Source organism: Acinonyx jubatus, chromosome B4 (genome assembly GCF_027475565.1).
Source record: "Acinonyx jubatus isolate Ajub_Pintada_27869175 chromosome B4, VMU_Ajub_asm_v1.0, whole genome shotgun sequence".
NCBI classification, from domain to species: Eukaryota; Metazoa; Chordata; class Mammalia; order Carnivora; family Felidae; genus Acinonyx; species Acinonyx jubatus.
In genome coordinates this window covers 45174836-45187670 of record NC_069387.1, presented here as the reverse complement: position 1 = coordinate 45187670, position 12835 = coordinate 45174836, and the positions used below count along the sequence as shown (strand labels likewise).

At 38.5% G+C, this 12835-nt stretch overlaps 2 protein-coding genes across 4 annotated transcripts in view; one reads left to right on the top strand and one right to left on the bottom strand.

Annotated features, from left to right (window-relative positions):
• LRP6 (LDL receptor related protein 6) overlaps positions 1 to 12835 on the top strand; it is a 175917-nt gene that overhangs the window by 55014 nt on the left and 108068 nt on the right. The gene's annotated exons all lie outside the window — the stretch shown is intronic.
• Positions 1 to 12835, bottom strand: part of LOC113592969 (uncharacterized) — a 209131-nt gene that overhangs the window by 98989 nt on the left and 97307 nt on the right. The window lies entirely within an intron of this gene.

Below are 12835 nucleotides of genomic sequence, written 5' to 3'. Positions count from 1 at the left end.
GAGACAGAGAGACAGAGCATGAACAGGGGAGGGTCAGAGAGAGAGAGAGGGAGACACAGAATCTGAAACAGGCTCCAGGCTCTGAGCTGTGAGCACAGAGCCTGATGCGGGGCTCGAACTCACAGACCTTGAGATCTCAGTTTTCATCAAGATACTGTTTTAGGTAAGACCACAGATGGAAGGTTCAGGATGTGATTTCCCTGGTCTTTCTCTGCCAGTCATTCTCATGGATGTTGAGATTGGCCCTTATGACAGGAGTCCCGGTAGATTGAAGGAAGAGCTGTGAGACTTTTGAAAACACACCATTTGTAAGATGTTGCGAATGGGGGTAGTTATATGAGGCCTTGTTGGGAGAAGAGTTGAAGTGACCGTCTAAACTTTAAAGTGATGCTTTTGGGTGGTATTTGGATCTAAAAATTGATGTTCGTGTTCACAGTTTATTTTTATTTTTAGAGAGCAAGCGAGTGGCGGAGAGGGGCAAAGAGAGAGAGAATCTAAAGCAGGCTCCATGCCCAGTGTGAAACTGGACACAGGGCTCAATCCCACGACCCTGGGATCATGACCTGAGCCAAAATCAAGAGTTGGACGCTCAACCGACTGAGCCACCCAGGCATCCCCATCGTTTTAAGTAACAGAAGTCCCTGTGATTTAAACAGAAAAAGTATTTTTAAAGAGGTTATTGGGTTACTCCTAATAATATTGGGTTATTTCCTAAATGGTAGGAGAACCAGCCTTCGAATCTGTAGCCAGGAACAATGCTACAAATCATACCACAGATGTGATCCAGTGATAGCACTGGATGTTAGGTAGCATCTTTGCCACTATTTGTACTCTCACTGACATGAGGCAACAGATATTCCTAAAATTGCTGCTAGTTCTTTTTGCAAAAGTGGATTAAAGAAGGCTGAATTAATTCAAACTAGATTTAATTTTCTTTTGCTATTGCCTCCAACCTCACCAGCATGGATTGCTTGTGGTCCTTGCTGTGCTGCTCTGCTGTTGCTTCCTTCTTCTCTGCCTCCTCTTCCTCCTTTTCTTGGTTTGTCTGACTGGCAAAACCCAAATCTTATGCACCTGTCCCACTTGCAAGGGAGGTTCGGAAAGCAAATAGCTGCTGCTTTCAGTTTCTTTAGTTTCAAGTGATTCTGTCTCATAAAGTGGAAGATTCTTTAAGCATAGGAAGGTAGTTTAGATACTAGATGGCCCCCTCAGATGCCAGGTATCCATGGCAGACATTTTGTAAGTGAATGATCATAGGATTTGTGGCTATATTTGCCATGATTTGAGTATTGGTTCTATTTTCCCCCCTTTTTAATGTTGAAAGAGTGAATGAGGTATGGTGGTGGACATAAAGGAAGAACAGAGTTAATAGAACTATAAGTTTTGTAACTGGAATGGGCCCCAGGAAAAATCTAAGCCAATCTAAAAAAGAAAATACCAATTATAAGAGTTAATGTTCTTTAGGTAGATGTTGTTCTCTGAGAAGTCATCTTGACTCCTAATAATGAAACCGATTTTTACCCCCATTAGTCCTCATAAGAAAGCTGCTATATAATGTAATGAACAATACCATTATAATACCCACAAGTCATAGATTTCTTTGGCACTTATCCCTGTTGCATCAGGGCAAAGTGCAATTTTGTAAAAGCAGGTAAGATGAGCTGGAGAGGTGAACTGAGGAAATATTCAAGGGTAAAGGCAAGATTCTCCTCAAAAACTAATTTTGGGATTTCTGTAATCGATAGTAATTAAAGGCGTGACTGAAGTAATTTTACCTTGAAAACATAAATTCTCTCCACCAAGCCATTAAAAAAAAAGTCCATGAAACTATCTATGTATAACTTCTGGTTTTGAGCGATGGGATATTCTAGTATACCCTCTAATGTGACCTTGTAGCAAAATGTGTTTTGAGTAGACTAATTATATGGGTTTATTAGGTATAAACCAGTTTTAAATTTAGGGGAAATATTGTTGCAGTAAAGTGTTACAGGAATTTCTATATCAATCTGTACAGTAGGGGAACAAAGGAGAGAGTATTCAGTTTTATTTTGGGGGCTATTTCAGATTGACCTTTTCTAGCTGAGCAGTTGTTTTCCAGAGGGACAAGGTATGGAAATGGGTAATAGTTTTTAGTCAGTAGGAACACTGTGTGCCAGACTCTTTCATGCTGTTGCACGTTCAAGGAATAGCAAACAGCTTGTAACTGGAACATAGTAGAAGAATAATGATATTTGTTAAAATAAAATTCTGCCTTTATTTTTTAAGGTTATGGTTTCTGTAATACACACATACAAAATGTCCCAAGAGCAGGTGAATGCAAACCATTATTAAGCATTTGAGTGCTGACTGTACATACTCTTGCCATTATATTAGATTGTTTTGTGACAGGGGTTACAGTAATAAGTAAGGCAAGGACCTGGAATATAGAGGGGTGGGAAATATGTGAAGAGCCCTAATATTTTATGTATTTGATGTACAGGGGATATTGAAATGTACAGGGAGAGTGTGCTTGAGGGAGTCATGAAATTCTTCACCAAGTATCACTAATGGTGACATTTGAACTCTTCTGAAGAATCAGGATATTTATGATAGTATAGAAGGAGGAGAGAGACATTCTAGACAGTATATCCTCTATTATATTTAAAGGACCTCAAAATGCATCACCTATGATTTCTTCAGAAAGGATTGTAGACAATAGCAATTTGGGAAAATGCATAACTTGGAGATATTGGGGGTTTGGTTCCATACTACGGCCATAAAGTGAATATCACAGTGAAGTGAGTCAAGTGAACTTTTAGGTTTGCCAGTACATATAAAAGTTATATTTACACTATACTGTAGTCTATTACTGTATACTGTAGTCTGTTAAGTGTGCAATAGCATTATGTCTAAACAATGTATATACCTTAATTAAAAAATACTGCTAAAAATGCATACCATTATTTGAGCTTACAAAGTGAGTGATGATCACAGATCACCATAACAAATATAATAGTAATGAAAAGTTGAAATATTGGGAGAATTACTAAAGTGTGACGGAGACATGACGTGAGAAAGTGCTGTTGGAAAATGGTTCTGATGGACTTTCTTGATAAAGTGTTGTCACAAACCTTCAATTTGTAAAAACAAAACAAAACAAAAAAACATAGTATCTGTGAAACGCAATTTAACAAGGTATGCCTGTACTATAGTTAGCATTTTGTTTGATAATAGGGAATTAAATGGATTTAGTATTTTATTTCCAGGTTTATAAACTTTATCTTCTTAGAGTGGTATGTTAGTATTATTTCTGAATTAAATTTATTCTTTATATTATGTCCAACTTTTTGAAATTAGTCAACTGGACTGAGTGTTTAAGGATCATTCTTAGCAACCTAATTTTCTCCAGGATAACCAGTTTATATATGTAGAATTCCATTATGATGAATATTATCACAGCAAAGAGTCTATTTAATAGAGCCATCCCCGTGTTCCTTCTTGTCCCTCAATAGTAGAATCTTTTTCATATGGTTACTGTACATTTTCTTTAAAAAAAAAAACTCTAAAATGAATGCTTTCACTGTCTTTTGTCAATCACCACTTATTGTTAAAATGTGATACAAACACAGTCAAGTAGAGGGGAAGCATGGAATTATAGCCGACTTCTTCACAGTTCTTTTTTTTCTTTGTTGTTCTATCAGGAAACATATCCTTGAATTCTCCAACCTCCACTTCACTTAAAAGCCCAATTTACTAACCAAAGTAAGATGGAACTGGTGCAGGGGTCAGGAGGAGGAAGAGTGTATGAATTTCGCATGATACTTTTTTTTTTCACTTTCATTAGAGTAGTCAAAATTTTTTTCACTGGTTGTAAAATTTCACCTTCTATATGTCACATTATGTTCTTAGAATGTGGCATGACTCCTACACTTTGGGGCTGGTTTGGTTTCATATGCAGCTTTTTATTGCAGTTTCTTTTGCCCTGTTCCTATAGCCCAACTTTTTATTTTACTAAGTAAGACCCTTTTTATTTTATTTACCTTTTCTGCCCAACTCTCCTAATTTTCGCACTAATTTTTCTTTTACTCTGTTGAGTGGTTCCATGGTTGTAGAAGGAAAAACAATGAGATAAAGATGCTCATTTCATCCTTCTCTGAAGTCATCATGCTGCCCCCTAAACTCTGTCTCTATTCCGTTTTGTTGAATGACACCAATGTGGACTCATTCACATTTGCCAGCTCTTGAGAGCCATCCTGCTCTATCATTTATCTTTCTTCTCCCACATTGTTCCATCTTTCCACTTTTGTTTTCATCAGTTCTCATTTGGAATATTTCAGAAGTTTTGTGCTTTGCTTTTCTTTCTTGAATTTCTTCACCTTATCACCAGTGATTAAAACGATAATCTTACTGCTTTAATTTTCTGTTTAGAGTCTAAAATACCTTTGCATCACCTATAGGTCATGCAGTTCAAGCTTCTTTGCATATCAGAATAGGTCCCTTCTGTGGGGTTTCTTTTGTTGGCAGGTGTTCCCCTCAATCCACTACATTCTGCAGCTCTACTGATCTTGCTCTTTATTGAATGTGTCACGACTTCTGATGTCTTTTGCATATGCTGTGTCTTCCTGGAATGCTGTTTCTCATTTTGGGAACTGCCTAAATAAAAGTACTGTTTCTCTGGTAAGCTTTTATTGACAACTGTTAACATTTACTAGCTTGATTAAGTATCACTTCCTTGTACTCTCTTAGCACCCTGTTCATACATCTCCTGCTACGTTTATCACTCCTTGCCTAGATGCAGGTTTCATAGGAACAGTTGTTTTGCCTTGCTTATTTTTGTATTTCTTATGTCAAGGATGATGCTTAGCTCCTAATAGGTGCTTAGTACATTTTAAAAAATTGAATAATATCTTGGTAATTTATAAAATACTTCTGTGTTTTTCTACTTCCTGTGGCTCTTTCTCTTTCTATATTAAACTTGTAGTGAGTTTTTAACTTAAATGTTAATCAGGTAACATAGGGAAATTTTAGTATTTATAGATGAAATTTATTACTTTACATTTTAAATATTTGAACAAATGAAGGTATCAGCAAGATTTACTTCTAAATTTTTATCAAATTTTCATCTTGACAAATGCTCATTTTCACTTGTATTTGAAGCTTTTAACCTTGAAGTAACATGACTTGGTATATATTTTACTATTAAATAGTGTGAGAATTATCTATTAGCTTTGATAAGCAGTGGCATACAAATAATTTTATTACTAAAATTCTAATTGAGCTAATTTATTAACAACTTTTAAAAAAATATAATTTATTATCAAGTTGGCTAGCATACAGTGTATACAGTGTGCTCTTAGTTTTGGGAGCTTACATACAACACCCAGTGCTCATCCCAACAAGTGCCCTCCTCAATGCCCATCACCCATTTTCCCCTCTCCACACCCCTCCCCCCGCCTCCCCACCAACCCTCAGTTTGTTCTGTGTATTTAAGAGTCTCTTACGGTTTGCCTCCCTCCCTCTCTGTTTGTAACAATTTTTTTCCCCTTCCTTTCCCCCATGGTCTTCTGGTAAGTTTCTCAAGTTTCACATATGAGTGAGAACATACAATATCTGTCTTTCTGTGACTGACTTATTTCACTTGGCATAATACCCTCCAGTTCCATCCACGTTGCTACAAATGGCAGGATTTCATTCTTTCTCATTGCTAAGTAGTATTCCATTGTATATATAAACCACATCTTCTTTATCCGTTCATCAGTTGATGGACATTTAGGCTCTTTCCATAATTTGGCTATTGTTCAAAGTGCTGCTAAAAACATTGGGGTACCTGTGCCCTTATGCATCAGCACTCCTGAATCCTTTGGATAAATTCCTAGCAGTGCTATTCCTGGGTCATAGGGTAGGTCTCTTTTTAATTTTTTTGAGGAACCTCCACACTGTTTTCCAGAGTGGCTGTACCAGTTTGAATTCCCATCAACAGTGCAGGAGGGTTCCTGTTTCTACACATCCTTGCCAGCATCTGTTGTTTCCTGAATTGTTAATTGTAGCCACTCTGACTGGTGTGAGGTGGTATCTCAGTGTGGTTTGGATTTGTATTTCCCTGATGGTGAATGATGTTGAGCAGCTTTTCATGTGTCTGTTGGCCATCTGGATGTCTTCTTTGGAGAAGCGTCTATTCATGTCTTCTGCCCATTTCTTCACTGGATTATTTGTTTTTCGGGTGTTGAGTTTGGTAAGTTCTTTATTAGATTTTGGATACTAACTCTTATCCGATATTTCATTTGCAAATATCTTCTCCCATTCTGTCGGTTGCCTTTTAGTTTTGTTGATTGTTTCCTTTGCAGTGCAGAAACTTTTTACTTGATGAGGTTCCGAAGTTCATTTTTGCTTTTAATTCCATTGCCTCTGGAGATATGTTGAGCAAGAAATCACTGAGGGTGAGGTCAAAGAGGTTGTTGCCTGTTTTCTCCTCTAGGGTTTTGATGGTTTCCTGTGTCATATTTAGGTCTTTCATCCATTTTGAGTTTATTTTTGTGTATAGTGTAAGAAAGTGGTCTAATTTCATTTTTCTGCATGTTGCTGTCCAGTTCTCCCAGCACCGTTTGCTAAAGAGACTGTCTTTTTTCCATTGAATACTCTTTCCTGCTTTGTCAAAGATTAGTTGGCCATACATTTGTGGGTACGATTCTGGGTTCTCTGTTCTATTCCATTGGTCTATGTGTGTGTTTTTGTGCCAGTACCGTATCATCTTCATGATTACAGCTTTGTAGTAGAGGCTAAAGTCCGGGATCATGATGCCACCTGCTTTGGTTTTCTTTTTCAATATTACTTTGACTATTCGGGGTCTTTTCTGGTTCCATACAAATTTTAGGATTGTTTATTCTAGCTTTGAGAAGAATGCTGGTGCTATTTTGATTGGGACTACACTAAATGTGTAGATTGCTTTGGGTAGTATTGACATTTTAACAATATTCTTCCAGTCCATGAGCATGGAACGTTTTTCCATTTGTTTGCGTCTTCTTCAATTTCGTTCATAAGTTTTCTGTAGTTTTCAGCATACATCTTTGGCTAGGTTTATTCTTAGATATTTTCTGGTTCTTGGCCCAGTTGTAAATGGGACCAATGTCTTGATTTCTCTTTCTGGTGCTTCATTATTGATGTATAGAAATGCAACTGATTTCTGGAAATTGATTTTGTATCCTGTGACTTTGCTGAATTCTTGTATCAGTTCTAGCAGCTTTTGGTGGAGTCTTTTGGGTTTTCCATGTAGGGTATCATGTCATCCGCGAAAAGTGAAAGTTTGACTACTTCTTTGCCAATTTGGATGCCTTTTATTTCATTTTGTTGTCTGATTACTGAGGCTAGGACTTCCGACACTATGTTAAACAACAGTAGTGAGAGTGGACATCCCTGTCGTGTTCCTGATCTCAGGGGGAAAGCTCTCAGTTTTTCCCCATTGAGGATGATATTAGCTGTGGGCTTTTCATATATGGCTTTTATGATGTTTAGGTATATTCTTTCTATCCCTACTTTCTTGAGGGTTTTTATTGAGAGAGGGTACTATATTTTGTCAAATGCTTTTTCTGCATCTATTGACAGGATCAAATGGTCCTTATTCTTTATTTTATTAATGTGATGTATCACATTGATTAATTTGCAAATATTGAAGCAGCCCTGCAGCCCAGGAATGAATCCCACTTGATCATGGTGAATAATTCTTTTTATATGCTGTTGCATTCGATTTGCTAGTATCTTGTTGAGAATTTTTACATCCATGTTCATCAGGGATATTGGCCTGTAATTCTCCTTTTTAGTGGGGTCTCTGTCTGGTTTGGGAATCAAGGTAATGCTGCCTTCAGAGAATGAGTCCGGAAGTTTTCCTTCCATTTCTGTTTTTTTGGAACAGCTTGAGAAGGAAAGGTATTAATGTCTGGTAGAATTCCCCTGGTAAGCCATCTGGCCCAGAACTCTTATTTGTTGGGAGATTTTTGATAACTGATTCAATTTCTTCACTAGTTAGTTATGGGTCTGTTCAAATTTTCTATTTCTTCCTGTTTGAGTTTTGGTAGTGTGTGGGTGTCTAGGAATTTGTCCATTTTTCTGACATATAACTTTTCATAGTATTCTCTGATAATTGTATTTCTGAGGGGTTTGCTGTGATAAGTCCAATTTCATTTGTGATTTTATCTATTTGGGTCCTTTCTCTTTTCTTTTTGAGAAGTCTGACTAGGGATTTATCAATTTTATGTTTTCAATAAACCAGCTCTTAGATTCATTGATCTGGTCTGGGTTTTTTTTTTTTTTTGAGTCTTTATTGTTTATTTCTGCTCTGGTCTTTATTATTTCTCTTCTTCTCTTGGCCTTGAGGTTTCTGAGCTATTCTGCTTCTTGTTCCTTTAGGTGTGCTATTAGATTTTGTATTTGGGATTTTTCTTGTTTCTTGAGATAGGCCTGGATTGCAATGTATTTTCCTCTTAGGACTGCCTTTGCTGCATCCCAGAGGGTTTGGACTTTTGTGTTTTCATTCATTTGTTTCCATATATTTTTAAATTTTCTCTTTAATTGCCTGGTTGACCCTTCCATTCTTTAGTAGGATGTTCTTTAACCTCTATTCATTTGGAGGTTTTCCAAACTTTTTCCTGTGGTTGATTTCAGGTTTCATAGCATTGTGATCTGAAAATGTGCATGGTATGGTATGATCTCATTTCTTTTATATTTATTGAGGGCTGTTTTGTGACCCAGTATGTGCTCTATCTTGGAGAATGTTCCCTGTGCAGTAGAGAAAATGTGTATTCTGCTTTTGGATGAAAAGTTCTGAATATATCTGTCAAGTCTATCTGGTCCAGTGTATCATTCAGGGCCACTGTTTCTTTATTGATATTCTGTCTAGATGATCTGTCCATTGTTGTAAGTGGAGTATTAAAGTCCCCTGCAATTACCACATTCTTACCAATAAGATTGCTTATGTTATTGTTATATATATTTGGATGCTTCTGAATTCGGTGCATAGCTCTTCTTGATGGATAATTGTTAACTCTTCTTGATGGATAGACCCTGTAATTATGATACAATGCCCTTCTTCATCTCTTGTTACAGCCTTTAGTTTAAAATCTAGTTTGTCTGAAAAAAGTATGGCTACTCCAGCTTTCTTTTGACTTGCAGTAGTATGATAGGTGGTTCTCCATCCCCTCACTTCAATCTGAAGGTGTCCTCAAGTCTAAAATGGGTCTCTTGTAAGACAGCAGGTAGATGGATATTTTTTTTTGTTGTTGTTTTTTTTAATCCATTCTGATACCCTGTGTCTTTAGATTGGAGCATTTAGTCCATTTACATTTAGCATTTTTATTGAAAGATAGGGATTTAGTGTCATTGTGTTATCTGTAGGTTTCATGCTTGTGGTAATGTCCCTGGTCCTTTGTAGTCTTTGCAACATTCCACTCACAGAGTCCCCTTTAGGATCTCTTATAGGGCTGGTTTAGTGGTGATGAACTCCTTCAGTTTTTGTTTGGGACAACCTTTATCTCTCCTTCTATTCTGAATGACAGCCTTGCTGGATAAAGGATTCTTGGCTGCATATTGTTCCTATTCAGCACATTGAATATTTCCTGCCACTCCCTCCTGACCTGCCAAATTTTAGTAGGTAGGTCTGCTACTACCCTTGATGCATCTACCCTTGTAGGTTAAGGCCCATGTGTCCCTAGCTGCTTTCAGAATTTGCCAGTTCAAGTACACTTTCCGCCCCTTTCTCTCTGTCTTCTTCCGGAACTCCTGTTATACGGATATTATTTCATTTCATTGAATCACTTAGTTCTCTAATTCTCCCCTCGTGGTCTAGAATTTTATCTCTCTTTTTATCAGCTTCATCTTTTTCCATAATTTTATCTTCTGTTTCACTTATTCTCTTCTCTGCCTCTTCAATCCTCGCTGTTACTGCCTCCAGTTTATTTTGCACCTCATTTACAGTATTTTTTAATTCATCATGACTATTTTTTAGTTCCTTGATCTCTGCAGCAATAGATTCTCTGCTGTCTTCTATGTTTTTTTTCAAGCCCAGAGATTAATCTTATGACTATTATTCTAAATTCTTGTTCACTTATATTGTTTATATCTATTTTGATCAATTCTTTGCTGTCATTTCTTCCTGGAATTTCTTTTGAGGAGAATTCTTCCATTTCATCATTTTGACTAGTTTTCTGTCCTTTATGTGTTTTAAAAACTTGTTATGTGTCCTGCACCTGTGAGCAGTACTGTATTAAAGAGGGGTCATACACTGTCTGGGGCCTGGCCCTTCAGGAAGTGTTTTTTGGAGTGTGTTGTGTGCTCTCTGTTGTTGTGATTCTGGTTGCTGTATCTCCCTACTCGTAGTGATTGTTTTGGACCCTCCACCAGGTGTGCTTTGATTTGTTCATTGAAGTAACCTTGGAAGAAAAAATAAAAAAAAAAAAAAAAGAAGAAAAGCGGTGGGGGGGGGGGCGGTGGTGGTGGTAGTGGTAGAAGAATCCTTAACCCATACAAAGAGAGAAATGACAGGAGTGGGGAAAAATAAAAGAAAATTGATTGGGCAGAGAAACTATGTGGTTTAATCCAGAGAGAGGGAGAGGAAAATAAAGAAGGAGATACAGAACAGGTGTAAAGAGAATAGATTAAATATGTCTTCTTAAACAAACCAACAATCAGAATAACCAGACTAGAAGAGGGAAAAAAGAAAGAGAAAGGGAAGGAAAAAAAAAATATACACACACACGTGTGTGTGTGTGTGTGTGTGTGTGTGTGTGTGTGTACACATAAAATAAGAATTGACCAAGAATTAATCAGAAAATGCAAAACCTCTGGGTGCCTTGGATCCACTGGCAGCGCTGGTCTGGAGGAGAGGCTGTCTGGTTGGTTAGCGTCAGTCGCAGGTAGATGTGCAGTTACCAGGAGTGGAGGGGTGTGGTTTGGTATAGGTGGGTCCCCCCTCCACTGTGGGCCGCTGTCCATTCCCTGAAGCCCCACCTTGTTGGTGATGTGGAGAAAAATGGCAGCATCCCAGACCAGGTACCCTAAACCACTCTGTTCAGGCCATTAGTGGGCTGTTTTTTGTTTTTTCTTTTTCCCTTCCCTCCACAGTCTCCTATGCCTCCCTGGGGCTTGTGTGGGATTCAAACCCAGATGTCTTCAGGGGTCCTGCTCCACGCTCCCAATGCCAGGGGAGTACCACTCTGCCCCACCAATGGATGACCTCACAGTGCTGTGCGGGTGCTAGCGAGGCGGTTTTGTCCTGCTCCCCTGACTCCCTTGCCTCCCTTGCCTCCCTTGCCTCCCTGTCTCTGGATTGGGATTCTAACCTCTTAAAGGGTCCCAGTCCACGTGCCAAGTTTCAGGGAAGTGCCTTCTGCCCTGCCCATAAATGGCCTCTGGCTGTTAGGTGCAGGCAGTCTTTGTTTTTTGAATGGTTATATATCTTCTTCCCATAGCAGTTATATATCTTCTTCCCATAGCACTCGAAGGAGGGGATTGCTTTCTCCCTCTATGCCTCTGAACTAGTTACCGATCCTGGGGCTGGCTCCCTTCCTCCCCAGGTGTGTGAACAGGGCAGCCGGCCCCCGTGTGGAGAAAGCCCTGCAGTTAGAAATTGGATCTTTCTCTGTTTTTTTCTGATCCCAGTCAGTGGTTTTTCTCTTGTCCAAATACAGTCCTACACTTCCACAGCCTCTCTTTCTCTTCCCTTTGTCTCTCTGCAGAAGGGGATCCCTCCCCTCTGTGCCTATGCTGCTTGTTTTATCTCCCCAGTTCTCAGTTACGCACCTATGGCCCACCAGGTTGTCCCCGTGGACCCCTGCAGACGTCTCTGTCACTGCAGCCTGGACTCTTAGAATTCAAAGCCCTTTGGCCTCAACACTGCTGTGTTTGAGGGACAAGGGAACTTCAGGTCCCCCTACTTCTCCACCATGTTGGATTCCCCTCGTATTAACAGGTTTTTATTTCACCATAAACTAGACACTGAATTCTTATTTATTAAATAAGTTTAATGCTTATTTAGGTTAATAACAATTTGTAGAGCTGCCTAAATTTTATTGTACAAAATAGACAACACCACTTACTGCTGTATACATCTTGATAGTGTGCAAAATCACTTATGATCAGTCCATATAAATTGTTCATAGTTTATATGCAAACTGGGATAAGTGCTACAGCACAGTGAAACATGCTGCGGGAGCACCTAGGAGGGAGTAACTGGGCAAGCTAGGAAAGACTTCTATAGAAAAGAAGGTACTTTTGAATTAGTTTTAACATTTTTTTTTTTAATGTTTATCTTAGAGACACAGAGACAGAGCACAAGTTGGGGAGGGGTAGAGAGAGGAGACACAGAGTCTCCTTCTGTGGGGCTGGAACTCACCAGCTGTGAGATCATGACCTGGCTCAACTGACTGCGCCACCCAGAGGCCCCATCGTATTTGTGCTTTAAGCAGCTTTATTGAGATATAATTTATATGCAGAAATATGCATATTTTTACATTTGTAGCTTGATGTTTTGATAAATGTATATGCTTACCTTTCCTCCCCCTAAGTTTTTCATCACATCACTCCAGAAAGCTGCCTGAGCCCCTTTCAAGTCAATCTCTGCTTCTACCTAGTAACTACTGATTTCTATCACTGTAGATTGGTTTTGCGAATCTGGAACTTCATAGAATAGAGTCATGAAGTAGGTACTCTTTTTTGTATCTGGCTTCTTTTGTTCATCCTAAATTTAAAAATTCATCCTGTTTTGGAATGTAATGTGGTTTTTTTTGTATTGCTAAGTGGTATTTCATTGCATGAATATACCAGAATTTTATATCATCCTATTAATGGATATTTGTGTTGTTTCTAGATT